General features: G+C 39.4%; 1 protein-coding gene across 1 annotated transcript in view; it reads right to left on the reverse strand.

Annotated features, from left to right (window-relative positions):
* The window catches only part of KLHL29 (kelch like family member 29), a 440,642-nt gene that overhangs the window by 409,819 nt on the left and 13,830 nt on the right, over positions 1 to 16,993 (reverse strand). The window lies entirely within an intron of this gene.

Here is a 16,993-nt window from a genome sequence, read left to right on the forward strand (position 1 = left end):
TACGTAAGAAAAATCAAATGCACAGGTATAGAATAGGTGATACCTAGCTTAATAGTCATAACTTGAGAGGAATTCAGGAGTACAAGTGGACAACCACTTTAAGGTATGAGCCAGCAGTGTGCTACAGATGCAAAAAAAAAAAAAGCCAATGCAGTCTTAGGCTACATTGAAGTGTTAGTACCACTTTATACTGCTTTGGTAAGACCACGCTTGGAATATTTGTTTGGTTTTGGTTACCACAATACAAAAACTCTGTTATTCTGTATTCTGTACAAGTGAATACATCACTGGAGGAAATACCATCAAAGCAATTAGGACCTGGGCAATTCCTATCATTAGTTACATATCTGGAACTCAAGCAAAACTATAAGCCTTGGGGAGGAAGACCAGAAAAATAATGACAATGAATCATGCCCTTCATCCACACAGCAATGCTGACATCTCCTTGTTGCACAGGAATATAAGATATCAGGAAGACACAACACAACCAGGTTTGCCAAATTTAATGTCCATTCTCAATAAATTAGTTTTAGTCTTTCTGTGGCATTGATTTCCTGGTCTCAGCTACCTGGTGGGGCTGGCAGGGAATGGGTGATCTGGGAAATACTGCAGGGAGCAAGGAAGACAATCAAATCAGCTGATAAAAAATCATTTGAAAGAACGTTTGAAATAATTCTGTGCTTAGAACAAAATCTCTTCTGTATTTTACACATACTGTACCTCTAGAATTCTGTATCTCCCTTGAAGTACTAAATATGCATTCAGATTTTATGAAGTAAGCTGAATACATTACTAGAAATTATCTTAGAATCTTCCAGATTTGTGAATAAATCATGATTAAAATAATTAAATTTATTTTTTATTTTTTATTTTAATTCCATTTATATCCCGCCCTTCTCCGAAGACTCAGGGCGGCTTACAAGCTTAGCAGTAGCCTTCATTCTATGTATATGCCTGCTTATTAGGGCTTTCACCCCCCCAAGCGGCATTATTACAAAGTCAGCTTAATTGCCCCCAACAATCTGGGTCCTCATTTTACCTACCTCGGAAGGATGGAAGGCTGAGTCAACCTTGAACCTGGTGGGATGCGAACCTGCACTAATTTTACACTAAAATCTACATTAAATCAAAGCAGGATTTTACCCTGATGCTGCCCACTATTGGGTGTCCTCACGTAACAGATGAAAATGTTGACCCAAAATCAACTGCACACCCCAGGATAGACCACAGAAGTCAACAAACACCCTTATGTGCCTACAAAATTTTCAACCGTTCTCTGATGCTTGGGGAAAAAAGATTTTCTCCTTTCTGAAAAAAGGTTTAATCTTCAAGAACTGAAAATCTACTTTTACAATTTATTCAAAAGAACTCTTTTAATTGTTTCTCCATCTATTTTGAATTATTATGTTTCATTAGTAGGAATAAGGAGCCTATCTCAAAAGATGAAGAAACTGATAAGGAAGTATAAGTCACGGGAATCAGCCACTAGAGGGGGCATGGTTACATAGCTCATTCTGTCTACAACTAATTGGAGTTAGTTTTATAATGTCTTCAGCTAGGAGACCTGCAGATATTTACACTGGAGAATCAAGAATTAGTATCCAGCAAAACTGGACTGTATTTCTATGAGACAGCAAAATTGAGAAATGAATGGCTTCCTTATAAATGGGAATCCTATCCTGTCATCTCCCACACCCTAACGTTGTGACAGCCTGCAGAAAAGGAAAGATAGATATCAATTCATACAGAAGAATGCAACCAAACTACCTATCAATTCAAATCTGCTGCTGCCAAGAGAACAGAAGTTGAGTAAAAAAAATTATTATTTATTTTATTTTAATTCCATTTATATCCCGCCCTTCTCCGAAGACTCAGGGCGGCTTACAAGCTTAGCAGTAAAATGGTGCACTGAGCATGAATTCTGATTATTTAAAAGTCCGTGCTGCCACCTACTTTATTTAAACTTCCTAATCTAGCCTATAGTTCTTGTATTTAGAAGAGTACTCATCTAAGCAGTATTTCCTTTTCTTGTGTTTCAAGATCAGCCAAGGTCAGCTATGGGCTACAACCTACCTGAGCAGCATAGAAATTATAATCTAAATACAAAGACTGATCAGTTATGATTATGAAAATGCAAATATTACCTAAACAAACGAAACCCAGAGATTATTCTATCACCATTAGAAAATGTAACCATTTGACCGGCAATAATTTAATCAGTGTAAATATATTGTTATCAATTTAGAGTGCTTTAGAATGTGATAAGTAAAACTTGCCTCTAGACTTCTAATAAATGTACATATAGAAGACAAGCAAATACAGGTAGGCACACAAGTCGTTTATTTATTTATTTTTCATGTACCCCAAAGCCTAATTGTTATAACATTTCCTAAAAGACAGTCAGGGATGTCTACTGGGAATGATTAAAAAAGGGAGAGAAAAGAATCGAGATGATGGTTGCAATGGTGAGACTGAATTCGCACTGTTTTCTATGAGAAATGCCTGTGCGGCACACATAAAAAAAACAATGACTCTTTTTTGATATGTCAGCTATAGAAATTCAAACTCTAGAAAGAGTAAAGAGAAGAACAACAAAGATGATTAAGGGACTGGAGGCTAAAGCATATAAAGAACGGTTGCTGGAATTGGGTATGTGTAGTTTAATGAAGAGAAGGACGAGGGGTGACATGATAGCATTGTTCCAGTATCTCAGGGGCTGCCACAAAGAAGAGGGAGTCAAGCTATTTTCCAAAGCACCTGAAGGCAGGACAAGAAACAATGGATGGAAACTAATCAAGGAGAGAAGCAACCTAGAACTATGGAGTAACTTCCTGACAGTTAGAACAATTAATCAGTGGAACAACCTGCCTCCAGAAGCTGTGAATGCTCCAACACTGGAAGTTTTTAAGAAGAGACTGGACAGCCATTTGTCCAAAATGGTATAGGGTTTCCTGCCTGAGCAGAGGGGGTTGGGCTAGAAGACCTCCAAAGTCCCTTTCAACTCTATTATTATCAGGGCTTTTTTTGTCATAAAACACTCAGAACGGAGTTCCGGCACCTTTTTTGGATGGAACCTTGTAGGGTAGGCAAGGCGGGTTGTATGACGTGTGTGAGTTCCGGCACCTTTTTCTTTTACAAAAAAAGCACTGATTATTATTATAACTATGTGTGTGTCTATAAAAACTGTGTTTCCACGTATGTGTATGTTTGTATGTGCGTGTGTATATACACACATACATACGCGTGTTTCTGTAAAAATATTTCACCAGTTCCTTAGCTATTTTCTTAGCTAAATAAGTTTTATTTTGTTGCAAAAGTAAGATTTAATACCATTGTTTATTCAACTTAAATGAAGCCATTTATTGAAACAGGACTGAGTGCCGCTTCTCATAATGAAGCTAAGTGGTTTCAAATCTCTTTCCAATGGTTCTCTTAAATCTTTCATCAATCTTATTATTTCAGAAATATTTAAGTCAAAGCTTTTAAATAATATATTCTAAGGCAAAATTGTGGAGCTTAAGTTAGTAAGTATTCTTATGACAAAGCTGGCTTGAAGTCAGTTTATGCTGATATTTCCAAACTGTTCCTTGATCTGATTTTTTTTAGGTTGCAAATTGGCTTGGAGGTTGAGATTCCTTTAATCTAGAATTGTACTCTCTCAATGTGTAATCATGATTACTCTGATGATGTGCAATCATCAGTTATGAGGAATGATCTAATATGAGGGAGCATTCTGTTGGAGAAAAGATGTCTGAATGTATCTCCATTGCTTGCTTGATTTTCTATTACAGAATAACTAGGATAGCAGAAAAGGAAAACAGAGGATGGAAGTACTTAAATAGGGCTAGAGATAAAGAGAGATTAATCTATAAATACCTACCAATTAAAAATACTATTAGTAGTATGTACAATTTGTCAAGTCAATCATGTGTTCTATATCTTATGCATATTTTTGTGTCCAAGCATTTTTGCTATCTTCCTTTTTAACAACAACATTTGTTTTCATTACGATGTTTCTCAGGCTTGATTGAATAATAGCTTTGGGGATTCTCCAGGATGAGAAGCTTTCTGCTTGTCTCAGTAGCTCAGCAAGAACATGCTATCTTCAGGAAAGAGGCCTCTAAATTAGATGTTTCCCAGTCTTCCTCCAACTGGTCTATTTGGTATTGTGATTCCACTTCTAAAAATTATTGGTATGTGGGAAGATTATGGGCAACGATTTAGCCTTCATTTTAATTAAGCCAGTGATATTTTAGGAATTGAGTGTAACTCAATTCAGCTGACTCAGGAATTCTGGGAGTTGAAGTCCATGAGTCCTAAAAGAGCCGAGGTTGCCTACCCCTGGTATAGGCCAACAAACTGGCATTAACTCAACCTGAATTGTTTATATTTGGTGTTTGATTTCAAATGTTGAAGCCTTATGTACTATATTAGGAAGACTATCATATTTTTGTAAGTTCCTAGAGTTGGGCTAACAATAATTTATATTTAACCATTCTGACTTCAGTTCTTTTTAAAACTCTCATTTGCCCCAAATGTCTATCAAAATATCTCACCTCTCCTTAACTTAACATTTGGTATGTGAGGGACAAATTTTCTCTTGTCTGTGAACAGGAACTTACTTTCTTTTTTCCTCTCTTTTCTTTCGTTCTATGATCTACCTTCTCCCAAAACGTTATTTATATTTCCCTCTCAGAAGAATAAGCAGATTGTATTATTGGTAACAATAATTTATGCACATTAGAAAATGAGATTAAGAAAGTTCAATTTAGCTTGTTCAAGGATATATATATTCTTCCTCTGAGGGTATTTGCAGCACAAATACTGTGCACAAATGCGTTTTTCAAGAGACAGCCAGAACATTTAAAAAGTCAAAATGCCCCAAGTTCTAAACAAAAACTAACCTGAGATTAAGACTCAAGGGCTTCTCGTGATCAAACCCCCTCAGTAGTGCAGGAGGACAAATCTTACTATTTGTTGCAATTCAGTCAACTGTATTCGAAGCTGTATTCTTCTATCTAGAATAACTAATATTGCCAAGATGGATAATTGCAATATAAATAAGGAGAGCTTCCTAAAATGGGCAAAAATGTCAGCACTACAAAATAACATAAACGTATAAAATATCCTGTAATGTGTTGTGTATGTAAATAGTTATTAACATGGCAAGTAAGAGATTGCAAACACATTGCAGCTTAGCAAGGTTCAGAGCGGGAAATTAAGGTGCATTCATTGGACGCCACAACCTAGGAGCGGGAAAAGAGTCTCCATTGATTGGTTACAGTTCAAAGGCTTTCTCTATAAAAGGGTTGCAACATTTGACAGTTGACAGTTGACTTTGTGTATTCAATAAACTCGTTCATTGTTAAACCACTCTGAGTCCTCGTCAATTAGAACCAAACAACTGGCGACGAAGGTGGGATTGACAGAAGACCAGAGAATTGGCGGAATTGTCACGAAAGGCGGCAAATTCAGAGCGAGTCACAGTCAACCGAGCGGCCGCGGCAGAATAAGAAAAAAATTCTCCGAATGGCGCAAATAGGGTCATTGAAGGAATTCGACCCAAACTTCCCCGAAGATTGGGAAGAATACATCGGTCAAGTCGAAGGGTTCCTGTTAGTGAACGGAATCACAGATGACCGTAAAAAAGCGGTGGCATTATTGACGATCTGCGGCACACCGGTCTACAGAGTCGCTGTCGGACTGTGTCAACCGCAACCAGTCTCTAGCGTGCCTTATGCCGACCTCCTCGCTAAATTAAAGGTCCACTTTACACCCCGAAGGTCCGAACTCTTTTGGCGGCGCATCTTCGAAAAGAGGAATCAGAGACCGGGAGAGTCCATACAAAAATTTGTCGCTGCCATCAGGGAAGCCGCAGTACGATGTAAATACGATAATTTAGAAATAAGAATTCGGGACAGAGTAGTACTGGGCTTGCGTGATGAACAACTACAAAACAGAATAATCGCCAAACCCACCGGCGATTTGCAGGAAGTGCTCGACGAACTTCTAACTTATGAGTCAACCGGGTATCGCGACCCCCCCCCCCCCGCAGTAGCATGGCAGCAGCGCCCGAGATCAACCAAGCGGGCTATGTGGACTGCGGGGAGGTGGACCAGCAGTGGGAGGAAGAGATCGCCGAAGTCTCCAGGCGATTTGGAAAGATGGCACCTAGACAACCCAGAAGTGAGGGGCCCAAACCTGGCCGCCGTCAACAACCCGCAACTCCGCAAAGACAACCGACCGGGGCACAACGACCGTGGCGGGACACCGCAACCAGACCGCGCGACAACGATAGCCAGAACCGATGCGGCAGCTGCGGCGGCAACCATCCCCGCGCATCCTGCCGATTCCGTACCGCCAAGTGCAGGGCATGCGGCAAGACCGGCCACATCCAGGCCATCTGCAGAAACCGCGCTCGCGACAACCGTCTGAACGAAGTCGATGTGTGGCCTGAGGGTAAGGTAACCCCTAATGCTAGTGGCAAGGAGACCCCTAAAAACCGGGTTAAAATTCCAATTCGAGGGGAGGTGGCGCGAATCAATAGGAGAAGGCCGGGAAGTGGTCACAATTTTCCGGATGGAAAATTAAAAATCACAGTCCTTCTGCAAGGGGTCCCTTGCAGAATGGAAATCGACTCAGGGGCTTCAGTGTCGATAATTTCCACTGAAACCCTTGAGAGAATTGAACAAATAAGTGGAAAAAGAATTCCACTTAGTCCAACAAATATTCAATTATCGGACTTTCAAAAAAGTCCAATAAAAGTAAAAGGGAAGACCAGCCTTAGTGTAAAATTTAAGGGGTTCAAGGGGGTCTTAGATCTAATAGTTACAGAGGGGAATAGGACTAGCTTAATCGGACTTAATTGGTTCCCTGCCCTGGGAATTTGGATTGGGGGAATAAATTCAGTGATTAAAAATAAGACCCTCGAATCCGTCTGCAATGAATTTGCAGACGTATTCGATGGATCACTGGGCAAGTACAAAGGGCCCCCCATTAACTTCAACCTAGACCCCTCAGTAAAACCAATCAGGCTTAAGGCCCGAAGGGTACCTTTCGCCTTAAAGGGAAAAATCGAGGCCGAGCTCGACCGGCTTGTAGGCCAAGGAGTATTAGAACCTGTTGAGGGCGGTTTGTGGGAAACGCCGATTGTCACACCCCTCAAACCCAATGGGGATGTGAGAATCTGCGCTGACTACAAAGCCACCCTCAACATTGGAATGAAAAAGCATGCTTACCCGGTCCCGACGGTGAAGCAGGTCCTCGCCACGATCCAGGACGCCGCCATTTTCGCCAAGCTAGACTTGGCGCATGCGTACTTACAGTTGACTGTTTCTAAAGAGGCTGCAGAGGCACAGACGATCGTTACCCACAAGGGGGCGTTCCGAGTTCACAGACTGCAATTTGGAATTGCAGCAGCTCCAGGCATCTTCCAAGAAGTGATGGAGAGGACCTTAAAGGGCATACCTGGAGTATGCCCTTACTTCGATGATGTCCTAATAGCTGGAAGGGATGAAGGAATGTTAGTAGAGCGGCTGGAACAGGTACTGGGTAGATTTAGGAAGGCTGGATTGAAACTAAAGAAGGAAAAGTGTAGCATAGGGGTTAAATCCACTGATTTTTTGGGGTTCAGGATTGACAAAAGTGGAATCCACCCTACCCCTGAAAAAATTAAAGCAATCAAAGGGGCCCCAGAACCAAGGAACAAGGCGGAACTACAGGCCTTCCTTGGCTTGGTAAATTTTTACCACACGTTTGTGCCACATAAGGCTGCCATTGCAGAACCCTTACACAGACTCTTAGATAAGAAGACCCCTTGGCAATGGCAGAACAAGCACAAAGCGAGTTTCCAAACTTTAAAAGACATCCTTTCCAGTAATTCAACTGTAACCCACTTTATAGAAAACAAACCAATCTACCTGGCGTGCGATGCTTCGCCATATGGCGTAGGGGCTGTGATCAGCCACTTAGACAACCAAGGAATACAAAGACCCATTGCATACTACTCCCGCACACTAACCAAGGCAGAGCGGAACTATGCGCAAATAGACAGGGAGGCATTAGCCATAGTGGCAGGAGTTAAAAAGTTCCACGACTACCTGTATGGTAGGAACTTTACTATACTAACGGACCACAAACCCTTGCTGGGACTGTTTACCACAGATAAACAGACTCCCCAAATTATGTCACCCAGGATGCTGAGGTGGTCCATTTTCCTCTCAGCATACTCATTTTCCCTCCAATACAGACCAGGTAAGGACATGGGTCATGCAGACGCTCTTAGCAGATTGCCCCTAAGCACAACAGAGGAGGACCCTGCCCCAGTGGGACAAATAATGTCCCTACAGGACATTCCTGATTTGCCCTTAACTGCAAAAGACATTGCTGAGGCAACCAATAAGGACCTCACCTTAAGGAGAGTAATGGCCTGGGTCATGAGCGGTTGGCCTAACACCAAACCAGACGAAATATACAGTCCATATTTCAGAAGGAAAGATGAACTGTCAGTTCATTTGGGATGCTTACTCTGGGGAACTCGTGTAGTTATTCCAGGAATCCACAAATCAGCTATTCTACTAGAATTGCATGAGGGACATCCTGGAATAGTAAGGATGAAGGCGTTGGCTAGGAGTCACTTGTGGTGGCCAGGACTGGACAACGACATTGAGGAATGTGTTGCCAATTGCCATCTGTGCCAACGTTCCAGGCCTGAACAACAACATATCCGCACACATAAATGGGAACAAGCTAGGAATCCTTGGTCCAGGATTCATATCGACTTTGCTGGACCCTTCCAAGGGTTAACGTTCCTAGTAGTGGTTGACAGCTACTCTAGATGGCTAGAGGTAGTACCGGTCAGTTCAGTAACTTCAGGCAGAACCATACAGGCATTAAGGGGCCTCTTTGCCACTCACGGGTTGCCGGATTTAATTGTGTCTGATAATGGGCCACAATTCACATCTATTGAATTTCAGGATTTCCTCAAGGCCAACTCGATTAAGCACAAGACTTCAGCACCCTTCCACCCCTCCACCAACGGATTGGCTGAAAGAAATGTGAGGACCACGAAGGACGCTTTAAAAAGAATTATTCGAGGTGACTGGCATCAGAGACTGGCAGAGTTCTTGTTGGCTCAGCACACGACCCCATGTTCTGCTACAGGGAAAAGTCCAGCTGAAATGAGGTGGGGCAGGAGATTATCCACCAAATTGGACAGATTGCACCCTGACAGACTGCAAACAAACATTGAATTAGACATTCCTAACAGAACATTTAAAGTGGGGGATTTGATCTGGGCCAGAAACTATGCCCAAGGGGACAAATGGATTCCAGGGGTGGTGACTGAAATCTTAGGTCCCCTGTCGTACACTATTGAGGGGGAAGGGAACAGGATCTGTAAAAGACATGTAGACCAGCTGAGGAAAAGATCTAGTGGTTGTGTGCCAGTTGAGGGGGACCAAAGCATAGTAGGGGGAAACAGTACAGATAACAACAGGCCAGAGAGTGGCGTAGAGGAGGGGCAAAATGACTCATTCCCTCGTACCCAACAACAACAATTCAGTCAAATTGAATGGGAAATACCCCTGCGGAGTAGGCCAGTGACCACTGAATTACAAACACAAACTAATACACAAGACAGCACATCTGTAGCCAGCAACCCAGAGCCCAGGCCCAGCAGTGACAAGCTGCCAAGCAGTCAACCAGGAAGAGGGGTCCCTAGCAGCCAAAGTAACAGATACCCTTCTAGAATACATAGGCCACCAAAATACCTAAAGGATTTTGTAAAGAAATAACATCAACTGGGGGGTAAGGGGTGTTGTGTATGTAAATAGTTATTAACATGGCAAGTAAGAGATTGCAAACACATTGCAGCTTAGCAAGGTTCAGAGCGGGAAATTAAGGTGCATTCATTGGACGCCACAACCTAGGAGCGGGAAAAGAGTCTCCATTGATTGGTTACAGTTCAAAGGCTTTCTCTATAAAAGGGTTGCAACATTTGACAGTTGACAGTTGACTTTGTGTATTCAATAAACTCGTTCATTGTTAAACCACTCTGAGTCCTCATCAATTAGAACCAAACATAATGCATACTAGAAAGTGTCACCCCTCTCTTAATAATCCCATAAATAAATCAACTAAACTAGTTTCAACCACTCGGGCAACAATTTATAATAGAAAGTTCACAAAAATTAGCTATGTTACACAATTATAAAAAACAGAAGATGAGGCATGAAAGCCAGCTTGGGTTCAATCGTTCTCTCAGCCCAACCTACATTACAGAGTTGTTTGGAGAAAATATCAGAAGGAAGGAATATCAGGTATGCTTGCCACCTTGACTTAGAATAAGTTGGGATAAAAATCAAATATATATATATATATATATATATATATATATATATATATATATATATATATATAAAATTCCAAATTAATAAAAGAACACTGTCATCATGTCATTATAATTAGACAGATGTATAATTATGGAATACTGAATGTTGTTGACATCACCCGCTGTAAGAAACACATGGAACCTGGTAAATGAACACTGATACATTATTTTGAAAAAAAGTACAACTGGATTAGGAGGCGAGAAACACTTCAAATAATCCAGGACAATTTTGCTTTTTTAAAACAGAAATTGGACCGAGAAATAAATTATCTTGTTTCTTGTACCTCCAAACTATAAAACAATCTTTTAAAATAATGCTATAATCTTGAAGGCATTCTCAATTTCTGAAGTCATGGCACTACATAGAGGCTTTACTGTTTTATTCCTTTTGGAAATAAATTATAGCCTCTGAATTATTAAAAAGAAAACCTCAAGAGTATATAAATGATCCTGATTTTGACATATTAACAAGCTTTAAACTAGACACCTTCAACAACATACTGACTGTTCCCAAGAGGAAAAGATGGAATGGAGAGGCATAAATATTTCCAGAAAACAATTAAAAAAATAAGTGAACTTGGTTTGATTTGTTAAGAAACAATCAAATTTATTATTTTAATTTAGACTGAAATGAAGTACAGCACTTTACAAAAGCGATGAGCAGTTAATGGTATTAAAGGCTTTTACCAGAGCAACCCAGAGAACACATTATTGTCGGCAATGAATCTTAGGCAGAGTCCTGGTGTTTGCAATGTAATTAAAGATTACTTTAAGGCTAATGCTCCACAGTGTTAATTTCCCAAAACAAGGATTTCAAATAAACACTCTCAAGAAGTTCATGCCACAAAGTCTACACTTGGATTTCTGAAGCATTAGAGCATGAACATTTCAAATAGAAATTTAAAAAGAACGTGTCCAAATGAAAAAAGAAAGAAAATAAAAATTATTTGCCCAGTTCTTTGGACCCCAGCCTACAAGTGCTAAAGAAATGAAAATACAGGTTTTTTTTTAAAAAGAAAGTATGATGATATTCTATCCCACTTAATCCTTTAGGATTATCTTCACTCGATTAATGAACATTACATTTATCTGGGAGATATATGCTCCCTGACTGCTGTTTATTTAAAAAGTAGCTATCTTAGATGGATTTTATTTTATTTTATTTTATTTTATTACATTTATATACCGCCCTTTCCCGGAGGACTCAGGGCGGTTTACAGGGAATTAAAAACCAAAAATACAAAAGTTAAAACCAGTTTAAAAAAAATTAAATTTAACCCTGTGCCAATAAAACCCCAATTAAAATAATTTAATCCTCAGCCTGGGCCAGAGAGCTCGAAGAGCCAGGTCTTCAGGCCCCGGCGGAATGAACGGGGGTCGGGGGCAGTCCTCAGCTCCACTGCTTTTTAATTTTCAGGTTCTAGAATCCTGTAAACCAAGCCCCTAAATTGGTACTTTCTTTCCAAAATGCTGAGAATAAAACTGTGGAAAATATTGAGAAGAGAGGCTTTGCAAAATGTTGGGAGTGCATAAAAGTATCTTTCTTTGAATTGAGAAAGCAACGTATTTTGCAAGGCTCTCACATACCGTAACTGCTTCAGAAGCTGTACCTGGTACTGGTCAAAGTACCTCCTTTGGATGCTTTTCAGGTCTTACTAAAGAGTCCTATACTCACTTTTGCATTTATTTCACACAGCCACTCACAGAGTTTTCTTTAAAAATGCCTCCATCATATTCAAGTTCATAATGGATTACAACTTTAGGAAAAAAATTCTGTTTCTCTCCGTTTAGCATAAATTTTCCATGAAAGAAGGAGAAATGCATTTTGAAACGCTTGGCCTTTTCTACAGCAAAAACAAGAAGAAAATAAACTGATAGGAATGATTTAAAGTTTAATTTCCTCCACTGGGTTAAGCGTATCCTTTACATTTAATCTTCTTTACAAATTACTGCTAAGCTTGTAAGCCGCCCTGAGTCTTCGGAGAAGGGCGGGATATAAATGTAATTTTAAAAAAAAATATGAATTTTGTAAAGAATAGGAAGCTTACATTTGGGATTCCAATTACAGACCTCTGAATTGGAATAAGAATTGCCCCTTCTTTTCCAATAGCTAACTTTTAACGTAATATGAAAGCATAAAGGGGAAAACGTTACTAGTTAGCTAGCTCATAGCAGTTATGCAAAACCCAAGACCCATAGATAGAAATTCCAGCAGTTCAGTATTTTTAAGACCAGATATGTAAAGGGAAGTCACCACAAGAATTGAAGACAAGATCCTAAAGGTGAAAGAAGCATTTTCCAGAACTGATGGAAGTATTACAAGGTTTAGAAAAATATCACAACTTAAGATAGGCTTTTCCTGCTCTGCTTGCAGGCTCTGCCATCACAGTCCATCAGATTGGCTGGCACTACAGACATAACCTTTTCAAGTGGTAACCTGAAGGAAGTAATTTATGGCTCCATCTTTGGCTAGTCTTAAATGTAGCTGGAAATTGGTTTCATTTAGTGATTTACTGAAGAAGTTTTAGTGGGCTTTTTAGACCACCGCTTTAGGTTTTGCAATTAGATTGTATTAAATTAACTATCTGAATCACATTGGGGGAGCTTTATGGAGAAACAATATCCGTATTTAAGATGTTAACATTTTATTTTAGAAACAGGTTAAAGAAAAAAAAAACACACTCAGCCTATTATTCGTATGAAGCCCTAAGTGTAAATAAGAACAGCAATCTAAATACTTTTATATCCAACAATAGTCACAAGTACTAAAAAACTAAATGCGAAATATATGTTTGCTTACTAACCAAGGAGAAAAACAACCTAGAACTAAGGAGAAATTTCCTAGCGGTAAGAGCAATCAACCAATGGAACATCTTGCCTTCAGAAGTTGTGGGTGCTCCATTACTGGAGGCTTTCAAAAGGAGACTGGACCATCATTTATCTGAAATGATATAGGGTCTCCTGCTCAAGCAGGCGGTTGGACTAGAAAGACCTCCAAGGTCCCTTCCAACTCTTATGTTCTATGTGTCAACGTTGCAAACATTGGATGTTTTTGCTTTGACAATATAAGAGGCAGCCTTTTCCTTTAAACTGTTTTGCTCTTGAATTAAATGAAGCTGGGGGGAGGAGAATGCTACCCCGGTTGTTTTTAATAAGATAAGGAATGGCGGGTTATAGAACAGAAGCGAAGCTTTGCATTTTAAACTAATTGTAGAATGTGATTTATGACATTCAATTAAGGGAGAGAATTGTGTTTGATACGATGTGTTCAGGGGAGGAGAATTCAGATTTTGGTATCCATCCATGAGTGCCGATGCTTTGTTCTCATTATTATTAGAGTTTTTAGAATAAATGATGCCTGAAGATTCTTTAAAGTGTTTCATTAGTCGGAACCATGACACTATGCTTATTACCCTACCTATAGCTGAACACTGTTAGAAAAGATAATGCCCATCATTATTCATGGGAACAAAAATAGAAGAGCAAAAGGTAGTCCTCTACTTATAAGCACAATTGGGATCAGAATTTCCAATCCTAAGCAAGGTGGTTCTTAAGTGAGTTGCACCTGATGATCTTTTTGCCACAGTCGTTAAGCAAATCAGTTAGTGAATCTGGTTTCCCCCATTGACTCTGCTTGTCAGGAGCTGTAGAAAGGTCTCAAATGGTGATTGTTATCACCTTGGGATGCTGCAACTGTCAAAATACACACGGAAACTAATTTTGATTACGTGACCATGGGGATGCTGCAATAGTCATAAGTGCAAGGACTGCTTGTAAGTCTTTTTTTTTTCAGTGTCATTTCATGCAAATGGTCACTAAACAAATGGTTGTTAAGTCAAGGACTACCTGTAACTCTCCACTTCCTGTTTGTCAGACTCACAGAGGTATCTGGTGGCCCTTGTCAGAAACAAAATGCTGGACCACCAAGATGAGACACAGTCTGATCCAAGTGGTTGTCCTTATTTGCATGCTAAAAAGAGATGAGAGATTATATTTATGGAACCTAGTATATCATAGTCTTCAGTCATCCAAACGAAGTGAGAAACTTACAAAGGGAAGACTTAGTACAGATCTAGTCAAATGTGCATTCCAACGTGATCGTAAGCTGCATTTTTAGACTTCGTGAATTCTAAAAGATATTGCTGTAAATAGAGTTGGGAAATACAATTCACACACTATAATATCCTAAAAAGGCCACATATCAACATTTAAGACATTTGTCATCAACTAATCCTTGCCACTGCTCCCAAATGAGGATACCTAATAAAAATTCAAATGCTACACAGTGATGCCTTGTAGAAAACGTATTAGGTGTAAATGAAAGTGTCATCTATAAATTGTTAGAAAAAGCTCTCTGGTACTTTCCTGGAGATTTTTCAGCAGAATCTGCAAATTATTCTTGAAAACTTTATATTTTCCCATATACTCTCTCTCTCTCTCTCTCTCTCTCTCTCTCTCTCTCTCTCTCTCTCTCTCTCTCTCTCTCTCTGTGTGTGTGTGTGTGTGTGTGTGTGTGTATTCATTCATTCATTCATTCAGTCAGTCAGTCAGTCAGTCAGTCAGTCATTCTATTTTATATACTCTTTGTGCTATCCATACCCAATATTAATATTAGGCAGGAATTAATGTGTACACAAAAGTTCAAGATGATGATTTGAATCAATCCTGTAGACTGAAAGATTAGAATTTCAATGTTTCTACAGTTTGGGAGAAATCATACCAGGATATCTGAGCAATAGCTTAGCTTACTCCTAAGCGAATTACTAGATTCAATTAGACAGTCTTCAAAATGTTGACTTCCACAGAATATGGCATAGTAGACCAGTCTAGATAGCTTCAAGATCTAATACAGACATGTCAAACACAAGGCCCGGGGGCCGGATCTGGCCCGCAAAGTGGTTTCATGTGGCCCGCGAAGCCATCCTGGAAACAGTGAGGGAACGGCCCCCACTGCCTTGGCCCTGGCCCAGAGACCTTCCTTCTGCCAGAGACCCTCAGATCTGTCCCACTCCTGCCTAGGCCCTCATAGGCACCCTTGATGCGAACAATGTAGAGCTTGCCATGCCCCCCCAGTAGACCATACGCACTCTAGCCACGCCCACCCAGTAGGCCACGCCCACCCTGGCCATACCCACCCGCCCCCCAGAGGGCAACTGTAATGCTGATGTGGCCCTCAATGAAATTGAGTTTGACACCCCTGATCTAATAGCCATGTAGTTTTACTAGCATATTCCATGCTGTTCCCAAGAAAATGGCATGGCTGTATCCATGTGGTGATCAGATACTAAACTGGACCTAAGAGTACTTTTAGCAATAAAATGATGTCTTCTGCATTGTAGGGAAGAAAAGTCAACGCCAGGGGTTTTCTGCTGTTTGGGAAGGAAGTACAATAGTGCCCAGGTTAAACTGCTGAGTCTTAGAGATTCAGACTAAGGGATTATTGAATTGGCACATAACTATTTCTTCCACTATAAAACAGATAGATGCTTTAAACTTGTCCCCATTAAGTAATATCGTATAAGTTTCTGAAATAGCATATAGTTTAGGGATATGCTTGGGTAATTTGATTGAACATTTTGTTTATAGTTATTTGTCTTATTCAACTATGAATGTAATTGATTTAATTTCTAACATTTCCTTTTTACATTTCCCTTGGTTGATTGGGAATCAAGGGATTGGTATCCCTTGATATTAATCATTACTGAAAATAGCTGGATTGCAAGCAGGGATTCAATCTTAATAGAGTAGAATTTTTCTTTCGTATCAAGGAGTTGCCATATAGGCAAAATAAAAAGAGGTTATTTAAGCCTTCCCATTCAAATAGACTCTGAGCCACTGGCTAATTGACTAAACACATTAGATATCACAAGTTTGCTGTTGCAAGAATAAAGCAACAAAACATTGAAGCTTGCATATTACTTATTTCCTTGTTTTATTGGTTTGTTCCCAAAATCACCATTTCTAGTCATATCACATTCTATTTTTATAACCTGATTTGTTAGCTGTGTTTTACACAATCTACAGTGTCAACATTCAAATAAATGGAACACTGCAACTTAATTAAGCAACCAATGGATATCTTCTCACCAGATTAAAAGAGGAAAAAAGAAAAAAAAAACATTGTAGAAGACCGCTACAAATACCCTTACAAGTTTCCAAAACACAATTTGCAGTTAGCAAGTAAATAAATAAAGCTGAAACTTAATGAAATTTAAATATATTGATTTTACAAAGAAGAATAAAATCTTCATTTTTTATATTAGTTCCACATAATGTTCAATAATTCAAGACTATTAGCTATCTGATTTATTTTGAATTGTTATCTGCAAACAATCAAAACTTTAGAATAATATACATATTTTAATACTGGATTTACTTTATTACTGTTTTGTTATTATCCAATTATCTTATTAAAATAAGATATAAAATTGGCTAACTTGTTATTATATAAAGCCCTCAGCTTCAGGCAGCTTCTATTTTTCTGGATGCTTCTTTCTGTGTGTGTGTGTGGGGGGGGGTCATTTTAAACTAGCCTTTTTAATAGCTATTTTTAATTACACATATAAATTGTGGTGCTCAGTATGGAACTATGAATCTCTTTCT

Source organism: Vipera ursinii (genome assembly GCF_947247035.1).
Source record: "Vipera ursinii genome assembly, chromosome: 1".
Classification (NCBI taxonomy): Eukaryota; Metazoa; Chordata; class Lepidosauria; order Squamata; family Viperidae; genus Vipera; species Vipera ursinii.